The sequence below is a fragment of the Ranitomeya variabilis genome, chromosome 6 (assembly GCF_051348905.1).
Source record: "Ranitomeya variabilis isolate aRanVar5 chromosome 6, aRanVar5.hap1, whole genome shotgun sequence".
NCBI lineage: Eukaryota > Metazoa > Chordata > Amphibia > Anura > Dendrobatidae > Ranitomeya > Ranitomeya variabilis.
In genome coordinates, this window is record NC_135237.1 from 58,050,332 (window position 1) to 58,076,295 (window position 25,964).

The window sequence follows — 25,964 nt, forward strand, 5'->3', positions numbered from 1 at the left end:
AATGAAATAGTGGCTGCAGATTGGAATAAAACATGTTTTTTTGTTCTTAAGTTTGCCCCTTTTTTAAGGATATATTAGCAATTAAGCACTTAGCGAGTCAACTTTTTTTTAAGTCCAAGTGTGTATTACCAGAGTTTTCACTGGGGGCGTGGACTTTTTCTCTGTATTATACTGACCAATCAGCAATACTCAAAGGAAAGATAAACACGCCCCCACTATAGCTTAGAGCAGGTTTCTCAATGTGTAAAATGATTGACAGATAGCTGTGATCTTCTGGTATAACCTCCTGCATATGTCAGTGCGTGGCAGGGTAGCGCAGCTGAGTTTAGCAGTGCTACATTAGAAACTCTTCTATTAGCTGTCCTCATCTCTTAGCACTATCAACTCTGTTGTACTTTCCCACACTGCCTGTCTGGAGATGTGATGTCTGCTGTGTTCAACTGCATATTAAAGCAGGGTGTCATTACATCTCACTCAGGAGTAGTACAGAAAAAGCATGCTACTCGTGTGTGAGATATAATAAAAGCCTTCTCCGATATGAATGCAAACAGAGTACAAGTTGCTTGATCACAGCAAACATAAATGTGATACCAACACACTCAGATCTTCAGTAATGATTTATTCTGCTCCTTACATCTTGTGTCCTGTTCAATATGAAAAAAATGGTAAAAGGCTCTCCTTAATTTCGCGCATAATCTGTACAAATCCATTGAGAAGTAAACTGAAATCAATTTGAGGGGAAATAAAAATAATAAAACTAAAATCATACGTTTTTTTTATAATTGGGGAAATGGTTGGGTTCAGAATTAGCCAATCATGATTAATCTCATGTTACATAGCAGTGAGTACACATCTGCCAATTCTGATTACCCTCATATACTGTAACATTTAGCAGTTTTTGTAGGATTTTCCTGTAATTTTCTTTGTTGAATTAAACAGCAAAAGCCATGATCTGAAACAGCTTACAACACAGCAAAGGGATCTCATTGTTAAAATTATCAGTCAGGAGAAGGGTACAAAATTTTTTCAAAGGTATTAGATATACCATGAAAACTGTGAAACCAGTCTTCAAGAACTGGCTTAAATTTGGTACAACAGCAACATTATCTAGAACTGGATGTCCTTCAAAAATTAATAAATAGAAAAGCAGAAAATGAGTCCGAGAGTTTGCCAGCAGGCCTACAGCAACATTAGAGGAGCTGCAGGAATTTCTGGCTAGTACTGGTTGTATACTGCATGTGACAACAGTCTCCCATATTCTCCCTATGGGAGAGTGGAAATACAAAATACTTTTCTTACAAATAAAAATTCTGAAGCCCAGCTATGTTTTGGATAAACCTATGTCAAGCCTACCAAAGCATGGCAGACTTGATGTTAAGATCTGATGAGACCAACGTTGAACTTTTTGGCCATAATTCCAGAAGGTATGTGTGGCACAAAGCCAAGATGTTAGAGGCATCATTATGCTTTAGGGCTGTTTTTGGGCAGCTGAAATTAGGGCTACACTCAAGGTAAAAAAAATTATGAAAAGTTCAAAATATCAGTCATTTTTGAAAAAACCTTCAGGCCTCTGCTGAAAGGCTGAAAATGAAGATACATTTCACCTATCAGCACAACAACGACCCTAAACATATTTCCAACTTAACCAAACAATTGGCTTCACTGAAAGAAGATTAGAGTTTTTAAATGGCACAGCCAGAGCAAAAACCTAAATTCTAGTGGAGGATGTCAAGAAATTGCAGGCAGGCAGACATCAGGAAACCACAGGCAAGAAGATGGAGTGCAGGAAACTGCAGGCAGGCGAAGGATGTTAGTAAACTGCAGGCAAGGAGGTGGAGTGCAGGAAACCGCAAGCAGTTGGAGGACATCAGGAAACTGCAGACAATCAGGTGGAGCACAGGAAACCACAGGTGATTGAAGGACATCTGGAAACAGGCACGAAGGCAGACATCAAGAAACCATAGGCAGTCAAATGTCAAGAAATCAGAGACAGACAGACAAATGTAAGGAAACTACAGGCAGGCAGACATCAGGAAACTGCAGGCTGGTGGACTACAGGAGAAGGTGTGTAGCAAAGCAATGTCTAACTACACAACGCAATACCAAGACCCAAAGGTGTGTCTCATTGAGCCTTATATAGGTCTGAACTGTTGCTCATATGGGAGCATGCCGGGCCATCTGCAAAGCCTGATGTGGAGCACCACAGAGTTTGGCTGACCAGGAAGAGGGAAGCAACGCATGATTCCGGGACAGGAGCATAATAATTACTATATCCACTAAGCCAGTTGTTCAGACTGAATAAAGGTTGCTGCAATTACATGTGCATGTCTCCCATTTATTACCAGGTGCACTAGGCAATTCCTCTTGCAAGTAGTCTCAGTGAGGCATCCACCACACTTTGGTCCACACCACGCCCAGTTTGGTCACGCTGTATCCACCCTATAAAACTAAACCACTAAAACTTTAGTAAAATGATAAACAATGCTTGTGCTAATATGGTATAGATTACAATGACTTAGTTGCCATAAATTATTTGCAATATTTCATTGATAGTTTATATAATTCAGTGTCCCTACTATCGTGAATAATACATTTGCAAAATAAGGAGGGCAAAAAGGTGATCAGATTGCTCATCATTCTAGAGACATTATCCAGAGAAGCAGCTGTTTCACATTAGCGTGGATAAACTCTTGGAAAACTGAAGTCTTTGCTTGATATTTAGCAGGTTTCTGATAATTGAATCATGCTAGTGAGGAAAGATGATTACAACAGCCTCAGTACACTTCACCTCGCAGGTCACACTTTCTACACGTTGGTGAGAAGTTAATCTACTGGTCTGAAATAATGTTTGTCAAGCAAAAACGAAACTGAGACACAATATTTGTCTCTTATTTACTTTCACTTAGTTTTAAATGAGATTCATTGCTTCATTCATTTCATTTTAAAAAAAATGAAGAGCTTAGAAGATTTGTTATAATGTATATAATAGGCAATTACATCTTATACATGAGTAGTTGGTGTGCTCATTGATGTTGATTAAAGAAGGAAATAAAAGAGAAGCAGAAGTTACTTTTTTCTCTGTTTTTTCTCAAGTTTCAATACATTATTATAATATTCATTCGTTTTTTGTATTTTTTTTGAAACTTGTTTTTTTCTTAATGGTTGGATTTCATTCTTTTCATCTTTTTAATATCAGTTCAATCAATTTTACCGATTCATCAAATGTATATAAACAATAATGTTCATATCTATATTTAAATTGTTTGCAGTTAAAGAAAACTGGATCCATTTGTAAAATTATGTTGAACCTATTTAAACATAGCTTGGATAGTTAACCACTAGCAAAAAAAAATGATTCTATATAGCCAGGTATTGTGAGCTTATGAAATATCATTCGTTTCTCACTTATGTCTTTGTATGTCATCCATATGTTGATTTTTGACATCCGTATGGCATCCAGCTTTTTTCATCCAGCAATTAAATATTATACAGTGAGAAATATGGTTTCCTATGTTAATAGTCACAGTGGATCATTAAAAGCATATGCCATATGGATGGTGTCTGTACGACATCCATTTTTTATGTACCCAGTGAATTTAATCAGTGAGTCTCATCCAAAACATGGAACAGCAGAAACAGTAAAAATAAAAACATGCAGGATATAAATATGTTCCTACCAATAGAGATGAGCTGATGTGGTTAGATCTAATTTGCCAAATTGCTTGGATTTTTTATTTGAATCAAACGTATTATCAACAAATTGAATTTTTCTTATACTTTGAGTTCTGGAGAGATCTCCAAGGCATAATAACCGTAAGATGTAAAAAAACCCAAAACAAGACAGCTAATACTCAGTCTCACACTTACCTCCGCAACTCTCTGTTCCCTGTAAGGTCCTTACCACTGGCATGTGAGGAAACCATTTTCACTCTAGGCTGGGAATTTCTAGCCGCAATTAGGCCCCGGATGTCCCTCTACATACTTAGATATTCACTCTAAGCATGTACAGTAGAAGGACATCCAGGGCCTAGTGGACATCGTAAGATCACAGTGCACATTGTGAGATCACTATGTCACTGTAACATAACAGTGCACATGCAGAGAGACATCATAGGCATAGGCAAGGTCGGAAGTCCATGAGTATGGCGTGATTTGTATGTTTATAGCTAGGAGTTCATGTCATAAGGTTGTGGCACCAGTTGTGTTGTCATGACATACACTGTGACTTTAGGAAATACACTCTTGGCTGGGACTTCCAGTTTTGTATATTCTGTGGTGCCCCCATACCATATTATCTTAGCACTGGGACAACTGAGCGTGGCTGCTGACTGTTGTGTCTGTGTGACTGCAGGTTGTGGACAAGAAGCATCAGCACCACATACCTGGACCGCAGACTGGGAAGGACGTAACACAGGGCAAGGTTCAGTGGTATCACCATCAGACACAGATTTTGCACTCAGGCATTACGTCCACCTACTGGGGTGCTGTGTATATGAGGAGTATATGGTGTATGCTAACTCAGGTATTTTGTCGAATTATGTTGAATTTCCCTTAATAAAGGGATGTGTGGGTAAGATTTTTGAACTACTGTAGCAGCATATATAGAGAGCATTTTTCATTACTCATATTATTATTCTGTGTAAGGCAGAAACCTGGAGAATTGGGTGGAGCATATTAATGCATTCATGTTTCAAAATGTCAAAGTGCAGACAAAAAAAAATCATCATCAGGGTACCAGGTACACGCTTAAAGAGACCATGAGAAAAGCAACAGAGTGATCAGCGTTGGGGTCATATGTCTCCTGGGACTCTTGATGGTGGGAGGAAGGAGGACCAGGTTGAGGATTCAGAGGCCCAGCCTCTTGGCTACTGCGACTGAACCGTGTGGAAGACTCCATGTTGCTGCTTGTCAACACACTGGAGCCTTTGTCTGCCATCCAACCCACAACATCCTCGCACTTGTCTGGGTTTGTTAGTAGTGTCACTGTCACTGACCAAATTTTGACAGGAAGCTAGAACGAGATACAGTCACCTTCGGATCTGTCCTCTGGATCAACATGTTAGGGCATGTTAGTTAGGCTATGGGTTGAACTAGATAGACTCAGGGATGGTGTTTGGGGCAGGCAGACTAGGCAGCTGCATAGGGCCCCCACTGCCCTAGGGGCCCCCAGCCAGGGGCTGATATACCACCGATGCAACTTCTCTGGGGCCGAGAGGTGGAGGGTGGTCCCTGCAGGCAGGCCCATTATTATGTAGCATCGGGCCCCTCTCACTCCCAACTGTAATCATGCCAACATCAGCTGGGGAGAGAACAGCGCAGTGTGCAGAGGTTCAAAAGGGGGGGCGTGTCATGCAGGGAGAGACGCTGGCCAAAGAACACTTTCCTCACCAGACTGAGGAGAGCGCTCATTGGCTGCTGTCTCTGTTCTCCAGCATGGCGCATCCCAATGGTGACTGGTAAGTACTCACCTACAGTCAGGGGCCCCACAGCACAGCAGTCAGGAACAGCAGTGGAGGAACAGCAGGACTTAAGGTACCGTCACACTAAACGATATCGCTAGCGATCCGTGACGTTGCAGAGTCCTGGATAGCGATATCATTGTGTTTGACACGCAGCAGCGATCAGGATCCTGCTGTGATATCGCTGGTCGTTGATTAAAGTTCAGAACTTTATTTGGTCGTCAGATTGCCGTGTATCGTTGTGTTTGACAGCAAAAGCAACGATACCAGCGATGTTTTACAATGGTAACCAGGGTAAATATCGGGTTACTAAGTGCAGGGCCGCGCTTAGTAACCCGATGTTTACCCTGGTTACCAGTGTAAAATGTAAAAAAACAAACAGTATATACTCACCTTCGCGTCCCCCGCTGTCCGCTTCCTGCACTGACTGAGCACCGGCCATAAAGTGAAAGCACAGCACAGCGGTGACGTCACCGCTCTGCTGTTAGGGCCGGCACTCAGTCAGTGCAGGAAGCAGACGCCGGGGGACGCGAAGGTGAGTATGTACTGTTTGTTTTTTTACATTTTACACTGGTAACCAGGGTAAACATCGGGTTACTAAGGGCGGCCCTGCGCTTAGCAACCCGATGTTTACCCTGGTTACCCAGGGACCTCGGCATCGTTGGTCGCTGGAGAGCGGTCTGTGTGACAGCTCTCCAGCGACCAAACAGCGACGCTGCAGCGATCGGCATCGTTGTCTGTATCGCTGCAGCGTCGGTTAGTGTGAAGGTACCTTTACAGTGTGTCTTCTGCTCCCTCCACTGTTCTGTTCCCAGCAGGCTGCAGCATCTCCTCACAGAGAAGAGATGGGGAGGAGCTCACTGCATGGGACAACACAAAGGCTGCACTAGGGGGCTGATATCAGTGCTGCCTGCTCTGTGCCCCATCCCCCACAGTGGGTTCTGCAGCCCTCTGCAACTGAACTGACCTCCAAGGCTCATCTGATCACCTGATATACAAGGTGTGTGTGTATGTGTGTGTATGCTTATGTGTGTGTATCTGTGTATGCATGTACAGTATATGTGTATGTCTGTGTGTATAGTATATGTGTATCTGTCTATGTGCGATATAATGTATATATATGTATGTTTATGTGCATGTATGTACAGTATATGTGTATACGGTATGTGTATACTTTGTGTATATAACTATGTGTGTATGTATATACGGTATATGTGTGTATGCACGGTATGTGTATGTATGACAGTATCTGTGTGTATGTACGGTATATGTATGTACAGTATGTGTGTATGTACGGTATATGCGTGTGTGTGTATGTATAGTACGTGTATGTATGATGGTATATGTATGGTATATGTGTGTGTTTGCATATCCGGTATATGTATGTGCGGTATATGTACTGTAGGTGTAGCTGTGTGAATGTATGTACAGTATGTGTGTGTTTGCATATACAGTATATGAATTTGTATCTGTGTATGTACGGTGTAACGGATATATATATTTATTACAAACACACACAGTATATATATAGAGATAGATAGATAGAGATATATATATCCATCTCAGTGAAAAAATATCAATATTTTTTAGAGTTGTGGGGGCCCAAATAGAACTTTTGCTATGGGGGCCCTGTGATTGCTATGTACGCCCCTGCTTGCAGGGCAGTAATAATGAGGGCAATCTGACTTGTTTCTCAGAAACCAAGGCTCCAGGGTGCCATTGCCAAATTGACATCATCATAAGCAGTGCACCGGGCAGGAAGGGGGGCCCAGACACATTTCTTGAAAAGGGGCCCCAAGCTATTAGTGTCCGCCCCTGCCCCCAGCCATTGGCGTGTCACTAATAGCAGCACACCATGCAGCTGCTATGGGGCCCGCGAGTCAGGGGGCTCGCATGGTGCCAGTGAAGAAAAAGCAGTGGGCGACAGGAGACAGGAGTCGGCTGCTGCGGCTAAAGCTTGTGCCCGCTGCTAAAGAGAAATTCATAGTCACTGCTCCTCATGCCCATAGTCCCTCCCACCACTATGCACAGAAGCCGATGCCGAGAGATGGGAGGGACTATAGATGTGGAGAGCAATGAATATTCATTTCACTTTAATAGGGGTCACAGTAGCCACAGCTGCAGGCTTCCTGCTGCTAGGCGATCACATGTGCCCGCTACTAAAGGGAATGAATATTGATATGCTGCTAAGATGATACTGTATGGGGACAGATTGATCTACTAGTGACCATTCTGTCTCCATCATTATTCCTCAGCCGGTGTAAAGAGGCCGGGAAACAAACAATGAATTACTTCAATATTGTCGATCACACTCGTTTAGTGGCCTGAACTCAGCATATGTAACTACAACCGAAATGCTTCTGTGTGATGGTGCAATTTGGTAGCATTTGGGGCCCCATTTTAAACTTTTGCCTAGTGCCCCACTTTGCCTAAAACCGGCCCTGGATAGACTTAAAGTCTTCCTTCAACCTTAATAACTATGTAACTATGTAACACGGCCTTGGCGGGCACCACCACATCCACATCCCTTAAAGTCACCCTTTCTCATGCGTTATGCTTATGAGTTTTGAAACAAAAAAATACTGGCATTATTTTTTTACAAGTACCCTTACAAAGGTCTTATGTACAAATTCACTGTATCTAGCAATGTGTGACTATTTTTTTGGAGCTTGCAGCTTCATTATACACTGCAACAACAGACTGACAGAAATAAGAGGTAAATAGTCACGTTTGCGTATCCCTGCAGGCTTTGTGCCAGTTGCACAACTGCTAGATACATTTACGCTATTTTTAAAACCAATAGAAAATTATGGGGGTTTTTTAGATCACCTTGCTGACACACTTCAAATGCGAAGTAATGAAGATTATTGCTGCTGCTAAATTGTCAAGTAAGATTATCTCTACCTGGATTGTGACTGGCGCACAACTGCTAGATAAAGATATGCTATTTTTTTAAACAAATATATTTTGAGGGGATTTTTTTACATTGCCTTTATGAGTGATGCCAACAGCAGACTAAGTGAAATGAATGGTAAATAGTGACCTTTCCATAGCTCAAGAGGTTTTGTGCCAGTCGCACAACTGCTAGACAAATATTAAGTATTTAAGCAAAAGACAAGGAATATTACTTAGCAATTAGATTTTAAAATGGATATTACTATATGCTGGTGCTGAGGAATATTATTTTGCGTTAAAAAATATATTATAGGCTGCTACACAGGAATATTATGTAGCTCCCAAAAAATGTAGCTGTTACTATATAATGTTATTTTGATCTACAAATAGCTGATTTTTATATTTTAGTAGTGGATGAAGCCCTCCCTATTTCACCCTAATCCCACAGTCTGTTCCTAATACTAACTACTATACAACACAGTGTAAAATAGGAGAGATCTGCAGCACATACTTGCAATGATTAAAAATACCCAGGTGCCTGCCTTTCACTCTCCCTCATGTTAAATCTCTCCCTACTAAATCCCCACCTAACAAACAACTAATCATCACAATTCTCAGCTCTTAAAAGAGCTTTTTGGAATGAATAACACTCATTATAAACTCCTATCACTCTCCTTACACTACTTTTACTTTCCCTATGCTCAAACTACGCTCTCCCTATGCTGTTTCCGGCTGCAATGAGGGCAAGGTGGCACCGGCCACCTTTAAATAGTCCCTATGATTCTGGAAGGCCAGCCAATCACAGTAGTGCCACACCAAAGATGGCACCAGCATTACTGTGATTGCCAAGCCTGCCCAACTTGTTCATTGACTGCAAATAAAGTGCCAAACATGCTGGGTGGGTCACTCGCGTATTCTAATTACTCGCCAAGTAACGAATAGCCCGAATACCGTACTATTCGTGGGAGTAACGAATGGTGCCGAATGTATTCATTCATCACTAATAATATGATGAATGTAATATAAAATCTTAATAGTAGAGATGAGCGGTGTTCGAGACGAACTGTTCACCAATTTCAAATTCGAGCTGTTTTGGGCGGTGTTCGAGTCGCTCGACGAACCCGAACAATTTGATTAAAATTCGGCTGTTTGAGTTTCTGTTCGATAACTGTTCGTTCACCAAAAGCCTAGCTTGATTTGCACATTAAAACTGTTTATCATTGTTAATGGACTGCTTCAGTGTATAGTGGGCGGGGGGGGGGGGCGGGGGATAGATCTGTGCTGAAATATCACCGATCTCCATTTTTTTTTCTTTCCCGCATTTACAGAGGGGCGGTGCAGTCTCTCAGCCTATCAGCAGTGCGCACACACACACAGCAATGTGCATGTGATGCAGACAAGCAAGGGCATGTCATTGGCTGTGTATGTCACATGTCACTCGTTGCCCAATGAGAACCAGCCATTTGCCCCGTCGTCACCATTTCCTCACTGCTGCAGCTTAGTGTTAGACGGCACCGCTGCTGCTGTGGGCGCTATACAGTCAAAGAGTCTTTTTTTGCCAGTGAATTTTCTGAGACATAGGTTTAGGGAGTCGGGAGTTGGGACTAGTTGTAATATCAGCCCTTTTCAGGGTAGGTTACAGCAGTTCATAGCATTGTTTGCCAGGCAGGTCTGAGCCAGTGCTGTGCAAGTGTTAGTCACAGCATTTGGTGTAATCTAGCTTAGCCAATCCTTTTGGGCTAGCAGCATTGTCTGATAGTCATCTGAGTAGCCCGCCTGTGAAGCTAGCTACACCGCCTATGTATCTCAATTTTTACGGCATCTAACCCAGTAAATCGTTTTGGGGTTTTGGGCTTAGTAGCAGTGTCTGTACGTCAGCAGAGTAGCCCGCATGTGAAGCTAGTAACACCGCCTGGGTATCTCAATTTTTACTGCATCTAATCCAGTAAATTGTTTTGGGGTTTTGGGCTTAGTAGCAGTGTCTGCACGTCAGCAGAGTAGCCCACCTGTGAAGCTAGTTACATCGCCTGTGTATCTCAATTTTTACTGCATCTAACCCAGTAAATCGTTTTGGGGTTTTGGGCTTAGTAGCAGTGTCTGCACATCAGCAGAGTAGCCCGCCTGTGAAGCTAGCTGCACCGCCTGTGTATCTCAATTTTTACTGCATCTAACCCAGTAAATCGTTTTGGGGTTTTGGGCTTAGTAGCAGTGTCTGCACGTCAACAGAGTAGCCTGCCTGTGAAACAAATTATACTGCCTGTGTATCTCTATTTTCACTGCATTTAATCCAGTTGATAGTTTTGGGCCTAGTAGCATTGTCTGCACGTCAGCAGAGTAGCCCGCCTGTGAAACAAACTATATCACCTGTGTATCTCTATTTTCATTGCATCTAATCCAGTTGATAGTTTTGGGCCTAGTAGCATTGTCTGCACGTCAGCAGAGTAGCCTGCCAGTGAAACAAACTATACCGCCTGTGTATCTCTATTTTCACTGCATCTAATCCAGTTGATAGTTTTGGGCCTAGTAGCATTGACTGCACGTCAGCAGAGTAGCCCACCTGTAAAACAAACTATACCACCTGTGTATCTCAATTTTTACTGCATCTCATCCAGTTAATAGTTTAGGGCCTAGGAGCAGTGTCTGCACGTCAGCAGAGTAGCCCGCCTGTGAAACAAACTATACCGCCTGTATATCTATATTTTTACCGCATCTAATCCAGTTAATAGTTTTGGGCCTAGGAGCAGTGTCTGCACGTCAGCAGAGTAGCCCGCCTGTGAAACAAACTACACCGCCTGTGTATCTCTATTTTCACTGCATCTAATCCAGTTAATAGTTTTGAGCCTAGGAGCAGTGTCTGCACGTCAGCAGAGTAGCCCGCCTGTGAAACTAACTATATCGCCTGTGTATCTCTATTTTTACTGCATCTAATCCAGTTAATAGTTTTGGGCCTAGGAGTAGTGTCTGCACGTCAGCAGAATAGCCCGCCTGTGAAACAAACTAAACCGCCTGTATATCTCAATTTTTACTGCATCTAATCCAGTTAATAGTTTTGGGCCTAGGAGCAGTGTCTGCACTGTCCGAAGAGCCCTGGTGCAATACGTTATGACGTATACCCTTGGCCAGCGAGCTCAAGAGGCGGGGCAAATCACGCTGCAGGAGTGGTCTCAGATCAGGGACCTATGCACCCTTCTGCACAGTTTTGAAATAGCAACGAAGATGTTTAGTGCTGACGATGCCATTATCAGCATGACCATTCCGATGATTTACATGCTGGAGCACACCTTACACAGTGTTCGGAGTCAGGTGGTGGAACAAGAGGAGGAGGAGGAACAGAGGAGTCATATGCGGAAGGGATCATATTTCCAAGGTCAAGAAGGTTGGCAGCACCAAGGCGGCTGGCATTGGAGGCTGGGGGAGAGGGATTAACGGGGACGCATGGTAGCAGCCAAACTGTTGAGGAAGGTGCAGGAGGTGAGGAAGAAGTGGAGGACGAACTGGCGCTGGGCATGGCAGACTCATCAGATGAGGGAGACCTTGATCAAATTTCAGTTGTGCGAGGTTGGGGGGAAAGGGCAGACGAAGGAAGCATGATTCTCACCTCGCCACCACCAAGACAACAAGTACTTGGTCCTCCTGGATGCGCAAGACACATGAGTGTCTTCTTGCTGCAGTACCTGTAACATGACCCTCGGATTGTCAGAATCCGAAGTAATGCCGACTACTGGGTTGCCACACTCTTAGATCCCCGGTACAAAAGCAAATTTGGTGAAATAATTCCTGCCATAGAAAGGGATGCACGCATGCAGGAGTATCAGCAGAGACTGTTACAGAATCTAACATCTGCTTTTCCACAAAACACCAGTGGTGCACGTAGTCAATCTCTGAGTTCTAACTTGCCAACCATTGCACTATCGAGTCATCACTCTAACCGTAACAGTAACATCGTATCTGGTGGTAACAGCAATTTTTTCCAATCATTTCAAGATTTTTTTAGACCATCCTTTGCAAGGCCACAGGAGACAAGAAGTCTGACGCACAGCCAATGCCTAGAGAAGATGGTACAAGAGTATCTCCAAGTTAACATCGATGCCATGACTGTAGAACTGGACCCTTGCTCAATCTTGGAAAATGGCCTGAGCTCACCACTCACGCCTTGGAGATCTTGTCGTGCCCTGCAGCCAGCGTTCTCTCTGAACATGTGTTCAGCGCCGCTGGTGGTGTGCTGACAGATAAGTGCAAGCGGCTGTCCAGTGACAATGTAGACAGACTAACATTCATCAAGATGAACAAATCCTGGATCCGCAAGGACTTTTCTACCCCTGTGTTATCTTGGGGAGACTACAAGCTTGATGATTTTTGAAAATCACCTCACCAACTGTTTTAAAAAAAACTCTGGCGAAATTGATGCCACTTAAGTGTTGTCTGTGGCCGAATTTTTTGAAAAAATGGAGACTCTTTTATTTAGTCCCCTTGCTGAGTTTTACATGACGTTGCCATTGTCAATTCCAGGTGGGTGGGGTCGTCTGCAGAGTTGTTTAATCATACTATGGCCTGAGATTCAGAGGTCTGCTCAAAAGCTTCAGTGTCTGCTAGTCAGCAGAGTAGCCCAGCCACCCACCGCCTGTTTACCTAAGTACTATTTTTAACGGCATCTGGCCCAGGAAATCCTTTTGGGCCTAGTAGAATTTAGTGCTACTCAGCAGCGTACCCCACCCATGAAGCAAGCTACACCGCCTGTTTACCTAAGTACTATTTTTTAACGGCATCTAGCCTGGGAAATCCTTTTGAGCCTAGTAGAATTTAGTGCTACTCAGCAGTGTACCCCACCCATGAAGCAAGCTACACCGCCTGTTTACCTAAGTACTATTTTTTAATGGCATCTAGCCCAGAAAATCCTTTTGGGCCTAGTAGAATTTAGTGCTACTCAGCAGCGTACCCCACCCATGAAGCAAGCTACACCGCCTATTTACCTAACTACAATTTTGTAACGGCATTTGGCCCAGAAAATCCTTTTGGACCTAGTAGCAATTTCTGCTACTCAGCAGAGTACATCCACCCATGAAGCAAGCTACACTGCCTTCTTTCTTTCTCAATCTAACCCCTCGGTCTTGGGGTGTCCACTCTCCCTCCAGCTCTCTCCTTCTCACAGGTGGACTACCACATGTTTTCACACTGTGGTGAATCTTTTGGGCCCAGGCATAAGAAGTCGTGGAGGTAATGGATAATATGTGCTGCCTTACAAACGTCCATGATGACACATTCGAGGAAGCAACTAAACGCCTCAAACAGTGAGCAGGATATGGAGCACCCCATGGCAAACAGGAACTATGTAGTATGCTCCTTCACAGAAGCAGCCCAATGGGAGTACACTATTCGGAGGCACAGGTAGTAACCGGAACGCCCCCTCAATGTTTGTTTTGGCCATTAGGGTGCCCCTTACCAACTTCTTGACCCACCTGATTGCCTCGTCAAAGGAGGTACAGTACGTAGTACTGTACTTGGTTCCGCGTTGATGTTGTCGTTTACTGACCTGCCCCTTGGATATGACAAACGGTGGATTAGTCTGAATGTATTGGGTTCATTTTTTGGCACAACTCCCAACGGGGGTACCACTACGTCTTCTAAGGAAAGTGTTCTGAATGGACCCGCCGCCTCTGAATGGACCTGCGAGTGAGTTTAGATTTTTACTCCAGCCTTTCTTAACTTTAGAAGGGCATGACATGCCTATATCTGTGTCTCCTCCTCCTTTTACTCCTCCACCTCTTTTCTTTTCGCATGACTATGTGTAGTTGTGACTTTTCCATGTGTTTGTTGTGTCTTCTGAGCAGTTTCTCAGCTTTTGGACACCTTTTAAGGTGTTTTCTATGTGTTTTCCATGTGTTTGTATGTGTTTGTGTTTGCCTGCCATTGGTTTCAATGGGGTTCGACGGTGTTCATCGAACAGTTCGACGAACAGTTCGGCGAACATCTCCATGTTCGAACAACCGAACCGAACCTGAACACTAGGGAGGTGGCTCATCTCTACTTAATAGAGTACTTCTTTAAGATTCAGAGTTGGCTTTTTTCCTGATTTTGGGTCAGATGTGCTTATGAATTTTCTGCTGCCAATCCGACCCATGTGAACCTTGCAACATATTGTGACATACTAGCATCTCTTAGCAATGTCTCAAGGTTAACTAGCAGTCTTTTCATAGAAACTAAAAATGGATCAAGAATGCTACTGCTGGATTGTTTAAGTGCCAGTAATATTTTTACTGTTAGTAATATTTTACAAGGTCTTAAAAAGATAGTTTGTGTAGGGTCGTAGCAAAAGCCCGCAAACGCCAAGAAATTTTCTCAAGTCTTCAAGGGTCATTAAACAGTAGACAGAATGAAGCCATTATAAAAGATTAAGAGAGCAAATTCTCTTGCTGATACTTTAATATAATTTAAGATGAAATATTGGGCAATTTCAGCAGCTTATTATGATGTTATACCATTATTGGTATCATACATATTTCTGTTAAACAAAATGGATCATTACTTCAAACTCTCACTTCCTCCTCCTTCATTAGTTTGACAGAATAATGAATCAGGAGTCTCTTGACATCTGCTTCCTGCTTGTCTATATTTTGTTTTAGAATCTGCATGCAGTATATATAGCACTATACAATTGTTTAAAATGGAAAAAGTGCTGCAAAGTAAGAATGATTTTAAAAAATGAAGTCTTAATAGTTTATTTTTATTAATTAATAAAATGCAAAGTGAGTGAACAAAATAGAAATCTAAATCAAATCAATATTAGGTGTGATTGGCTTTTACTTTCAAAGTATCATCAAAGCATTAAAGGGGTGGTCCGATATTCAAAGTAATTTTCATCCTAAATCCTTATTTTCCTGATGCCATAATGTAAACTATTTTCTAATATACTTTAATAAAAAATTCCCTATCCTCCCCTAACTACACTATCTAACTGCTTCTCTTTTTTGTTTACAACATCCTTTTTGATGATGTTTTGTTTGAGACTCTCATTGCAGGCTGGAATTTTCAAATGTAGTGTCATCAAGGGGCAGAGGCTGTGGTCACTGCCCCAGCTCCTGCCCCCTCCCTGAAACGAAGTGGGGGTTGGGCTAGTTTCCGCTTTGCCACTGTGAGATGCGCAACATGACTGAGCTCCCCCTCCTGGCTCAAATCAGCATTAACAAGCTGGAAAGAGAGTGCACTGTCAGTGTGCAGTGTCAGAATGCCTGGCATCACGTGCAGAGACCAGCATCGACCCCACAAGTGATGTAACTTGTGTGGGTAACGCTGATCTATGCTTGCCGGGTATTGGTTTAACAATGCGCACTAACATTGCACTCTCAAGATTTCTCCTTACTGCTGATCTGAGCCAATGAGAAAGAGTGCTGTCATTGTGCACATCACTCAATGCACATCACGCACGGACTAGCCAAACCCCTAAAACGAATGCCACTGATGATGCTTCGTTTCCGGGATGGGGCAGGGGCTGTGGCAGTGATCACAGCCTCTACTCCCTGATTGTGTGTGCATGCACTGGGATTCTTAAGCAAAGCATCATCACAAAGGAAGTTGTAAAAAATATAAGAAAAGCATTTAAATAGTTTAGATAGGGAAGCATAGGGAATTTTTATTAAAGTACATTAGAAAATAGTTTAGATTGTGGCATTAAATAGATAGGGATTTAGGATGAAAATGACTTTCGCACCACCCCATTTATTTTTCTATGTAAACTGGTACACAGTTGTTGCAAACCTCATCCAAATAAGAAGTTGCTCCAAACATTTTGGAGAATTAACCACAGATCTTTTGTAAATGTAGGCTTTGGTAAATTCATCTGTCTCTTAAGTCAATCTCACACAGGCTCGAGGATGTTGAGTTTAAGGGTTTGTGGAGGTCATATAATCGCTTCTAGGACTCCTCTTTACTTTAAATATATACTTTAAATATATTTCTTAATGACATTGGCTGTATATTTGGGGTCACTGCCTTGCTGAAGAATAATTTTGGAACCAATCAGACACTTCCCTGATGGTATTCACAGGATAATCTAGTACTATTTGACACACTTTTTTCACCGTAAAGGCTCTATACTTTGTAGGATAAACATAAAATGTAACTTTTATTAATCTAAAATTATGACATTCAGTATGTGAATAAAATAGAACCACCATCACAAAAGAAGAATTTTTATAATACACACAACACAAAGAAAATGCAAATGGTGGTGCCTCAGACTGCTCAGCTACTATGCTATCCCTTCCTTAAGCAGAGGTTGGCACCCTACACTTGTGCAAGTGGTGCCCCCACTCACCGATGGCTGACCATTGTAGCCCTCTTAGGCCCTACGTAATGGAATCAGGAAGCAGGTTGTCAGACCAAACTTGTTATCATAATCATGTTTCCAAAACAAATAAAGTGCTAGGTGCATCTGAGTTATTCCATATACCTTATGAGCACTGGTGCCTAAACGCACATATGGAAAACAATAATGCTTTCACAATTATCTGTGAACACAGCCGGCTTTACGTAGCATGGAAATATATATACTTATGAGCTATATGGGCCTGACGGGGGGAGTTGTGTTGTATTGTTTTTAAATGCTTTTATTTTGTTGTGTTACCCAATAAAGTTGTTCCTTTTTGATACGCATCAGGTGGTGTGCGAACATTTGTTCAGTGGCTTCTCTTCTCTTTGTTTTGGGTTATACATTCCAGCCACTAGTTCTGCACCCCCATCCATGTAGCATTGACACGTATTTAGGAGTGCGTCAGCTGTTGTGCTACTTTGTATTGCTTGGTTTTTAGGCATCCAGTGATGCCTTTCTTTGGCTTGGCAGCACACGGTCTATTGTGACTTTAATTATTTACTTATTGATTGTTTACGCTTTTTCATTCCGGTGGCCAGGTGGACTCTTTTCCAGTGGCGTGCGATGGATTGGGATGCCAGAGAGGCGGCGTGGAGGATTGCTGCCTCTGCCGCATTCACGGATCATGTTCCAAGTGGTCCAGAGTCCGATTTCACGCGGGTTACTACTCAGCTTATGGCTGCACAGAAACAGGGGATCAAATTATTATGGAACGTCAGGTGCCTGGAGGAATACCTTAAATTGAATTTGGTCCCAAGGGGTCTGAGGGTCTCCATTTTTCCCGCCTGGGAACCCTCGGACAACTTTCGAGCCACTTGGGAGGGGGGCCTTCTGCGATGCTCGCAGATATTGATTAACCTCTTAATCACACATAATAGAGATCTGCTCAGTCAGGTCAAGTTGGAGATTAGAAGGCTGGAGAATGACCTCAGCAAATTTGACGAGGTATCTCACATTCAACCCTTCCGAGTCAAACTTAAAGAGGTCCTCGACAAATTCGACAGAGAAATCATGGATAAGAAGAGATCAAAATTCTTAAGGGACAAATCTGACTTTGACCGCAAGGCGGTTTTCCATTGGAGACACCAGGGCAACCAACGACGGGACAGGAACTTCAAATCTAATGTCAGTGATTCAGTACAGAATTCTTCATCCCCCGATGGTCATCTGTCCAGTGATTTTTTATCTTCCGCGGAAAGCGAGCCCGACACAGGTTCAGGACCAGGCGTGGGCGGAGGAGACGTCGGCCTGTTCACGCGGATCACCAGGAACAGGAACCGCAGGCCAATGTCTTACAACCAACGGAGGAAGAATCACTAACGACCACACAGCCCACCAATGAAGCCCGTGAGTATGATTGCTCCACTATTAATGATTCTCTCCAGGTTATTGATCTATCCAGTTATTCTCTTAGTACCACTGAGATGTCGGTTCTCAGAAGGGGTCTGACGTTTTCACCATCCCAGAGGATGGATAAATTCACGTTAATTAAGGATCTTTTTCTCTTTTGTAGGAAAATTACTTTACAGGTCCTACATACTCAGCCTAATTCCTCGTCTGGTCCAGATCGTATTGAACAAGAAGTGTTTCAGGACCTCCTGGACTTGTTGGACGAGGGAGATTCTCTCAGAGGTAGGCCACGTTTTCCCCACAGAAATAGGTCCACGGTCTGTCCCTCTCTCTCCACTATTCCGGCAGTCAAGATTTTTTTTGAGTTGGTCAAGCAGGACATAGAGGGTTTATCTGGTGGATCTGGGGTTGGAGCTAATTTGACCAGCCAGGAACGCAAGGTCCTATTGGGTCTCAGTAACAACGATGAGTTTCTCATCAGAGAGGCGGACAAGGGGGGTAACATAGTCTTGTGGCCCCACCATATGTATCTGGAGGAGGCACACAGGCAGTTAGACAATTCCCACTTTTATCGTAAACTGCCCTCAGACCCCACTGGGGTGTTCTCTGTCAAGTTGAGAACATTACTTGATAAGACCTTTGAACTTGGGATTATCAATCTACAAGAGAGGGATTTCATCTGGGTGGATCAACCCATCACACCCACGTTCTACATGGTCCCCAAGGTCCACAAGAGCATTACTAAACCCCCGGGTCGCCCGATAGTTTCCAGCAGGGGCAGCTTATGTGAGAGGGCATGTGGATATATTGATTTCTTTTTACAGCCCTTAGTGACAGCGCATCCGTCTTATATAAGGGATTCTTCACACTTCATTAATGTTCACAAAGGGGTGGCACTGGCTCCAGGTGATCTCATGGTTACCTGCGACGTAGAGTCGCTTTATTCTAACATCAACCATGATGATGGGATGCGGGCCGTCCTCTTTTTCATTGACCAACAGGTAGACTCGGACAGATTACACGATTCCTTTATCATTGATTTGCTGGATTTTGCATTGAGGCACAATTTTTTCCTGTTTGACCGGGTGTTTTATTTACAGACCTCGGGTGTGGCCATGGGGGCTCGTTGTGCCCCCTCATTCGCAAATCTGTTTTTGGGATGGTGGGAGTCTACGTTTGTGTTTATTTCTGATTTGTTCAAGACCAGAGTGCGACGATGGTCGCGGTTCATTGATGATGTGTTTTTTATATGGTCAGGCTCTCCGGAGGAACTTTCCCAGTTCATGGGGTTCCTCAACAATAATTCTTGCAATATTTTTTTGACTTACCAGTTTTCTTCCATTTCAGTGAATTTTTTGGACCTGGAGGTTAGTTGCCGGGGAGGCTTGATATCCACACGTCTTTATAGAAAGCCCACAGCTGTCACTGGATTTTTGGACTATCGGAGCTTTCACCCTAAACACACAAGAGAGGGGGTCCTGTTATGGTTCTCAATGGCAAGAGAACATAGCCCAGCAAACATAGGAACTAGCTCTTGGAAGGATGGAAACTAAACTGACCATGAACTAAACCTGCCGCACAACTAACAGTAGCCGGGTAGCGTAGCCTGCGTTTTATCCCTAGACGCCCAGCGCCGGCCGGAGGACTAACTAATCCTGGCAGAGGAAAATATAGTCCTGGCTCACCTCTAGAGAAATTTCCCCGAAAGGCAGACAGAGGCCCCCACAAGTATTGGCGGTGATTTTAGATGAAATGACAAACGTAGTATGAAAATAGGTTTAGCAAAATTGAGGTCCGCTTTCTAGATAGCAGGAAGACAGAAAGGGAACTTTCATGGTCAGCTGAAAACCCTATCAAAACACCATCCTGAAATTACTTTAAGACTCTAGTATTAACTCATAACATCAGAGTGGCAATTTCAGATCACAAGAGCTTTCCAGACACAGAAACGAAACTACAGCTGTGAACTGGAACAAAATGCAAAAACAAACAAGGACTAAAGTCCAACTTAGCTGGGAGTTGTCTAGCAGCAGGAACATGCACAGAAAGGCTTCTGATTACAATGTTGACCGGCATGGAAGTGACAGAGGAGCAAGGCTAAATAGCGACTCCCACATCCTGATGGAAACAGGTGAACAGAGAGGATGATGCACACCAGTTCAATTCCACCAGTGGCCACCGGGGGAGCCCAAAATCCAATTTCACAACAGTACCCCCCCCTCAAGGAGGGGGCACCGAACCCTCACCAGAACCACCAGGGCGATCAGGATGAGCCCTATGAAAGGCACGGACCAAATCGGAGGCATGAACATCAGAGGCAGTCACCCAAGAATTATCCTCCTGACCGTATCCCTTCCATTTGACCAGATACTGGAGTTTCCGTCTGGAACACGGGAGTCCAAGATTTTTTCCTCAACGTACTCCAACTCGCCCTCAACCAACACCGGAGCAGGAGGCTCAACGGAAGGCACAACCGGTACCTCATACCTGCGCAATAATGACCGATGAAAAACATTATGAATAGAAAAAGATGCAGGGAGGTCCAAACGGAAGGACACAGGGTTAAGAATCTCCAATATCTTGTACGGGCCGATGAACCGAGGCTTAAACTTGGGAGAAGAAACCCTCATAGGGACAAAACGAGAAGACAACCACACCAAGTCCCCAACACAAAGCCGAGGACCAACCCGATGCCGGCGGTTGGCAAAAAGCTGAGTCTTCTCCTGGGACAACTTCAAATTGTCCACTACCTGCCCCCAAATCTGATGCAACCTCTCCACCACAGCATCCACTCCAGGACAATCCGAAGATTCCACCTGACCAGAAGAAAATCGAGGATGAAACCCCGAATTACAGAAAAAGGGAGACACCAAGGTGGCAGAGCTGGCCCGATTATTGAGGGCAAACTCCGCTAAAGGCAAAAAAGCAACCCAATCATCCTGATCTGCAGACACAAAACACCTCAAATATGTCTCCAAGGTCTGATTTGTCCGCTCGGTCTGGCCATTAGTCTGAGGATGGAAAGCAGACGAGAAAGACAAATCTATGCCCATCCTAGCACAGAATGCTCGCCAAAATCTAGACACGAATTGGGTACCTCTGTCAGAAACGATATTCTCCGGAATACCATGCAAACGGACCACATTTTGAAAAAACAGAGGAACCAACTCGGAAGAAGAAGGCAACTTAGGCAGGGGAACCAAATGGACCATCTTAGAGAAACGATCACACACCACCCAGATGACAGACATCTTCTGAGAAACAGGAAGATCCGAAATAAAATCCATCGAGATGTGCGTCCAGGGCCTCTTCGGGATAGGCAAGGGCAACAACAATCCACTAGCCCGAGAACAACAAGGCTTGGCCCGAGCACAAACGTCACAAGACTGCACGAAGCCTCGCACATCTCGAGACAGGGAAGGCCACCAGAAGGACCTTGCCACCAAATCCCTGGTACCAAAGATTCCAGGATGACCTGCCAACGCAGAAGAATGAACCTCAGAAATGACTTTACTGGTCCAATCATCAGGAACAAACAGTCTACCAGGTGGGCAACGATCAGGTCTATCCGCCTGAAACTCCTGCAAGGCCCGCCGCAGGTCTGGAGAAACGGCAGACAATATCACTCCATCCTTAAGGATACCTGTAGGTTCAGAATTACCAGGGGAGTCAGGCTCAAAACTCCTAGAAAGGGCATCCGCCTTAACATTCTTAGAACCCGGCAGGTAGGACACCACAAAATTAAACCGAGAGAAAAACAACGACCAGCGCGCCTGTCTAGGATTCAGGCGTCTGGCGGACTCAAGATAAATTAGATTTTTGTGGTCAGTCAATACCACCACCTGATGTCTAGCCCCCTCAAGCCAATGACGCCACTCCTCAAAAGCCCACTTCATGGCCAAAAGCTCCCGATTCCCAACATCATAATTCCGCTCGGCGGGCGAAAATTTACGCGAGAAAAAAGCACAAGGTCTCATCACGGAGCAATCGGAACTTCTCTGCGACAAAACCGCCCCAGCTCCGATTTCAGAAGCGTCGACCTCAACCTGAAAAGGAAGAGCAACATCAGGCTGACGCAACACAGGGGCGGAAGAAAAGCGGCGCTTAAGCTCCTGAAAGGCCTCCACAGCAGCAGGGGACCAATCAGCAACATCAGCACCCTTCTTAGTCAAATCAGTCAATGGTTTAACAACATCAGAAAAACCAGCAATAAATCGACGATAAAAGTTAGCAAAGCCCAAAAATTTCTGAAGACTCTTAAGAGAAGAGGGTTGCGTCCAATCACAAATAGCCTGAACCTTGACAGGATCCATCTCGATGGAAGAGGGGGAAAAAATATATCCCAAAAAGGAAATCTTTTGAACCCCAAAAACGCACTTAGAACCCTTCACACACAAGGAATTAGACCGCAAAACCTGAAAAACCCTCCTGACCTGCTGGACATGAGAGTCCCAGTCATCCGAAAAAATCAAAATATCATCCAGATACACAATCATAAATTTATCCAAATAATCACGGAAAATGTCATGCATAAAGGACTGAAAGACTGAAGGGGCATTTGAAAGACCAAAAGGCATCACCAAATACTCAAAGTGGCCCTCGGGCGTATTAAATGCGGTTTTCCACTCATCCCCCTGCTTAATTCGCACCAAATTATACGCCCCACGGAGATCTATCTTAGAGAACCACTTGGCCCCCTTTATGCGAGCAAACAAATCAGTCAGCAGTGGCAACGGATATTGATATTTAACCGTGATTTTATTCAAAAGCCGATAATCAATGCACGGCCTCAAAGAGCCATCTTTCTTAGCCACAAAGAAAAAACCGGCTCCTAAGGGAGATGACGAAGGACGAATATGTCCCTTTTCCAAGGACTCCTTTATATATTCTCGCATAGCAGCATGTTCAGGCACAGACAGATTAAATAAACGACCCTTAGGGTATTTACTACCCGGAATCAAATCTATGGCACAATCGCACTCCCGGTGCGGAGGTAATGAACCAAGCTTAGGTTCTTCAAAAACGTCACGATATTCAGTCAAGAATTCAGGAATCTCAGAGGGAATAGATGATGAAATGGAAACCACAGGTACGTCCCCATGCGTCCCCTTACATCCCCAGCTTAACACAGACATAGCTTTCCAGTCAAGGACTGGGTTATGAGATTGCAGCCATGGCAATCCAAGCACCAACACATCATGTAGGTTATACAGCACAAGAAAGCGAATAATCTCCTGGTGATCCGGATTAATCCGCATAGTTACTTGTGTCCAGTATTGTGGTTTATTGCTAGCCAATGGGGTGGAGTCAATCCCCTTCAGGGGTATAGGAGTTTCAAGAGGCTCCAAATCATACCCACAGCGTTTGGCAAAGGACCAATCCATAAGACTCAAAGCGGCGCCAGAGTCGACATAGGCATCCGCGGTAATAGATGATAAAGAACAAATCAGGGTCACAGATAGAATAAACTTAGACTGTAAAGTGCCAATTGAAACAGACTTATCAAGCTTCTTAGTACGCTTAGAGCATGCTGATATAACATGAGTTGAATCACCGCAATAGAAGCACAACCCATTTTTTCGTCTAAAATTCTGCCGTTCACTTCTGGACAGAATTCTATCACATTGCATATTCTCTGGCGTCTTCTCAGTAGACACCGCCAAATGGTGCACAGGTTTGCGCTCCCGCAGACGCCTATCGATCTGGATAGCCATTGTCATGGACTCATTCAGACCCGCAGGCACAGGGAACCCCACCATAACATCCTTAATGGCATCAGAGAGACCCTCTCTGAAATTCGCTGCCAGGGCGCACTCATTCCACTGAGTAAGCACAGCCCATTTACGGAATTTCTGGCAGTATATTTCAGCTTCGTCTTGCCCCTGAGATAGGGACATCAAGGCCTTTTCCGCCTGAAGTTCTAACTGAGGTTCCTCATAAAGCAACCCCAAGGCCAGAAAAAACGCATCCACATTGAGCAACGCAGGATCCCCTGGAGCCAATGCAAAAGCCCAATCCTGAGGGTCGCCCCGGAGCAAGGAAATCACAATCCTGACCTGCTGAGCAGGATCTCCAGCAGAGCGAGATTTCAGGGACAAAAACAACTTGCAATTATTTTTGAAATTTTGAAAGCAAGATCTATTCCCCGAGAAAAATTCAGGCAAAGGAATTCTAGGTTCAGATATAGGAACATGAACAACAAAATCTTGTAAATTTTGAACTTTCGTGGTGAGATTATTCAAACCTGCAGCTAAACTCTGAATATCCATTTTAAACAGGTGAACACAGAGCCATTCCAGGATTAGAAGGAGAGAGAGAGAGAAAGGCTGCAATATAGGCAGACTTGCAAGAGATTCAATTACAAGCACACTCAGAACTGAAGGAAAAAAAAAAAAAATCTTCAGCAGACTTCTCTTTTCTCTCCTTTCTCTGTCAATTAATTTAACCCTTTGTGGCCGGTCAAACTGTTATGGTTCTCAATGGCAAGAGAACATAGCCCAGCAAACATAGGAACTAGCTCTTGGAAGGATGGAAACTAAACTGACCATGAACTAAACCTGCCGCACAACTAACAGTAGCCGGGTAGCGTAGCCTGCGTTTTATCCCTAGACGCCCAGCGCCGGCCGGAGGACTAACTAATCCTGGCAGAGGAAAATATAGTCCTGGCTCACCTCTAGAGAAATTTCCCCGAAAGGCAGACAGAGGCCCCCACAAATATTGGCGGTGATTTTAGATGAAATGACAAACGTAGTATGAAAATAGGTTTAGCAAAATTGAGGTCCGCTTTCTAGATAGCAGGAAGACAGAAAGGGAACTTTCATGGTCAGCTGAAAACCCTATCAAAACACCATCCTGAAATTACTTTAAGACTCTAGTATTAACTCATAACATCAGAGTGGCAATTTCAGATCACAAGAGCTTTCCAGACACAGAAACGAAACTACAGCTGTGAACTGGAACAAAATGCAAAAACAAACAAGGACTAAAGTCCAACTTAGCTGGGAGTTGTCTAGCAGCAGGAACATGCACAGAAAGGCTTCTGATTACAATGTTGACCGGCATGGAAGTGACAGAGGAGCAAGGCTAAATAGCGACTCCCACATCCTGATGGAAACAGGTGAACAGAGAGGATGATGCACACCAGTTCAATTCCACCAGTGGCCACCGGGGGAGCCCAAAATCCAATTTCACAACAGGGTCCCGACTGGCCAATTTCTCAGGGCCAGGCGCAATTGCACTCAGGACTCGGACTTTAAGATGGAAGCAAAGGAGCTTACGGCAAAATTCAAGTCCAGGTATTACCCCCAAAAGTGTATTTCATGTGCCTATCAAAGGGCCAGTGGACAGTCACAAGACTCCTTATTGGTGGCCAACAGGAGAGTACCCGATAAGTATGTGCGGTTCATTACGGGGTATCACACCCATTGGCCGGAGATGAGCAGGATCTTAAACAATCATTGGAGGGTCTTGGCCACGGACCCACTTACTTCTCAGGTTATTAGCACTCGGCCTCTCATCACGGCCAAAAGGGCCCCCAATTTTAAGGACCTATTAACCTGGAATCATTATAGGAGACCCACCAGGCGGCTCAATCGGGGTATAGTTTTGAGGGGATCATTCCCGTGCGGTGACTGCAGCATCTGTCCCTACATGCGTCCTGTCCGGGATTCGTTTTGTAATCCTGTGGATCGCAAAGAGCACAAATTAAAGGCTTACATTAATTGCAAATCTGTTCATGTGGTGTATGCTCTGATTTGCCCGTGTCCTTGCATTTATGTAGGTCAAACCTCGCAAGAGCTGAGACGGAGAATGCAGAGCCACTTATCTACCATCAATACGGCATCGTTGGACATCAGGAAAGGCAAGACGCTGAGCACGGTGGCTGCACATTTCCT

The 25,964-nt window shown here is 44.1% G+C and overlaps 1 long non-coding RNA gene across 1 annotated transcript; it reads right to left on the reverse strand.

Moving 5' to 3' along the window:
- Nucleotides 1–1,745: 1,745 nt before the first annotated feature.
- LOC143783425 (uncharacterized) lies at nt 1,746–4,005 on the reverse strand. The gene is made up of 3 exons (XR_013217160.1): nt 3,868–4,005; nt 2,343–2,447; nt 1,746–1,925 (listed from the first exon to the last, which is right to left on the reverse strand). It is a non-coding gene; the product is annotated as an uncharacterized LOC143783425 (long non-coding RNA).
- Nucleotides 4,006–25,964: the final 21,959 nt, after the last annotated feature.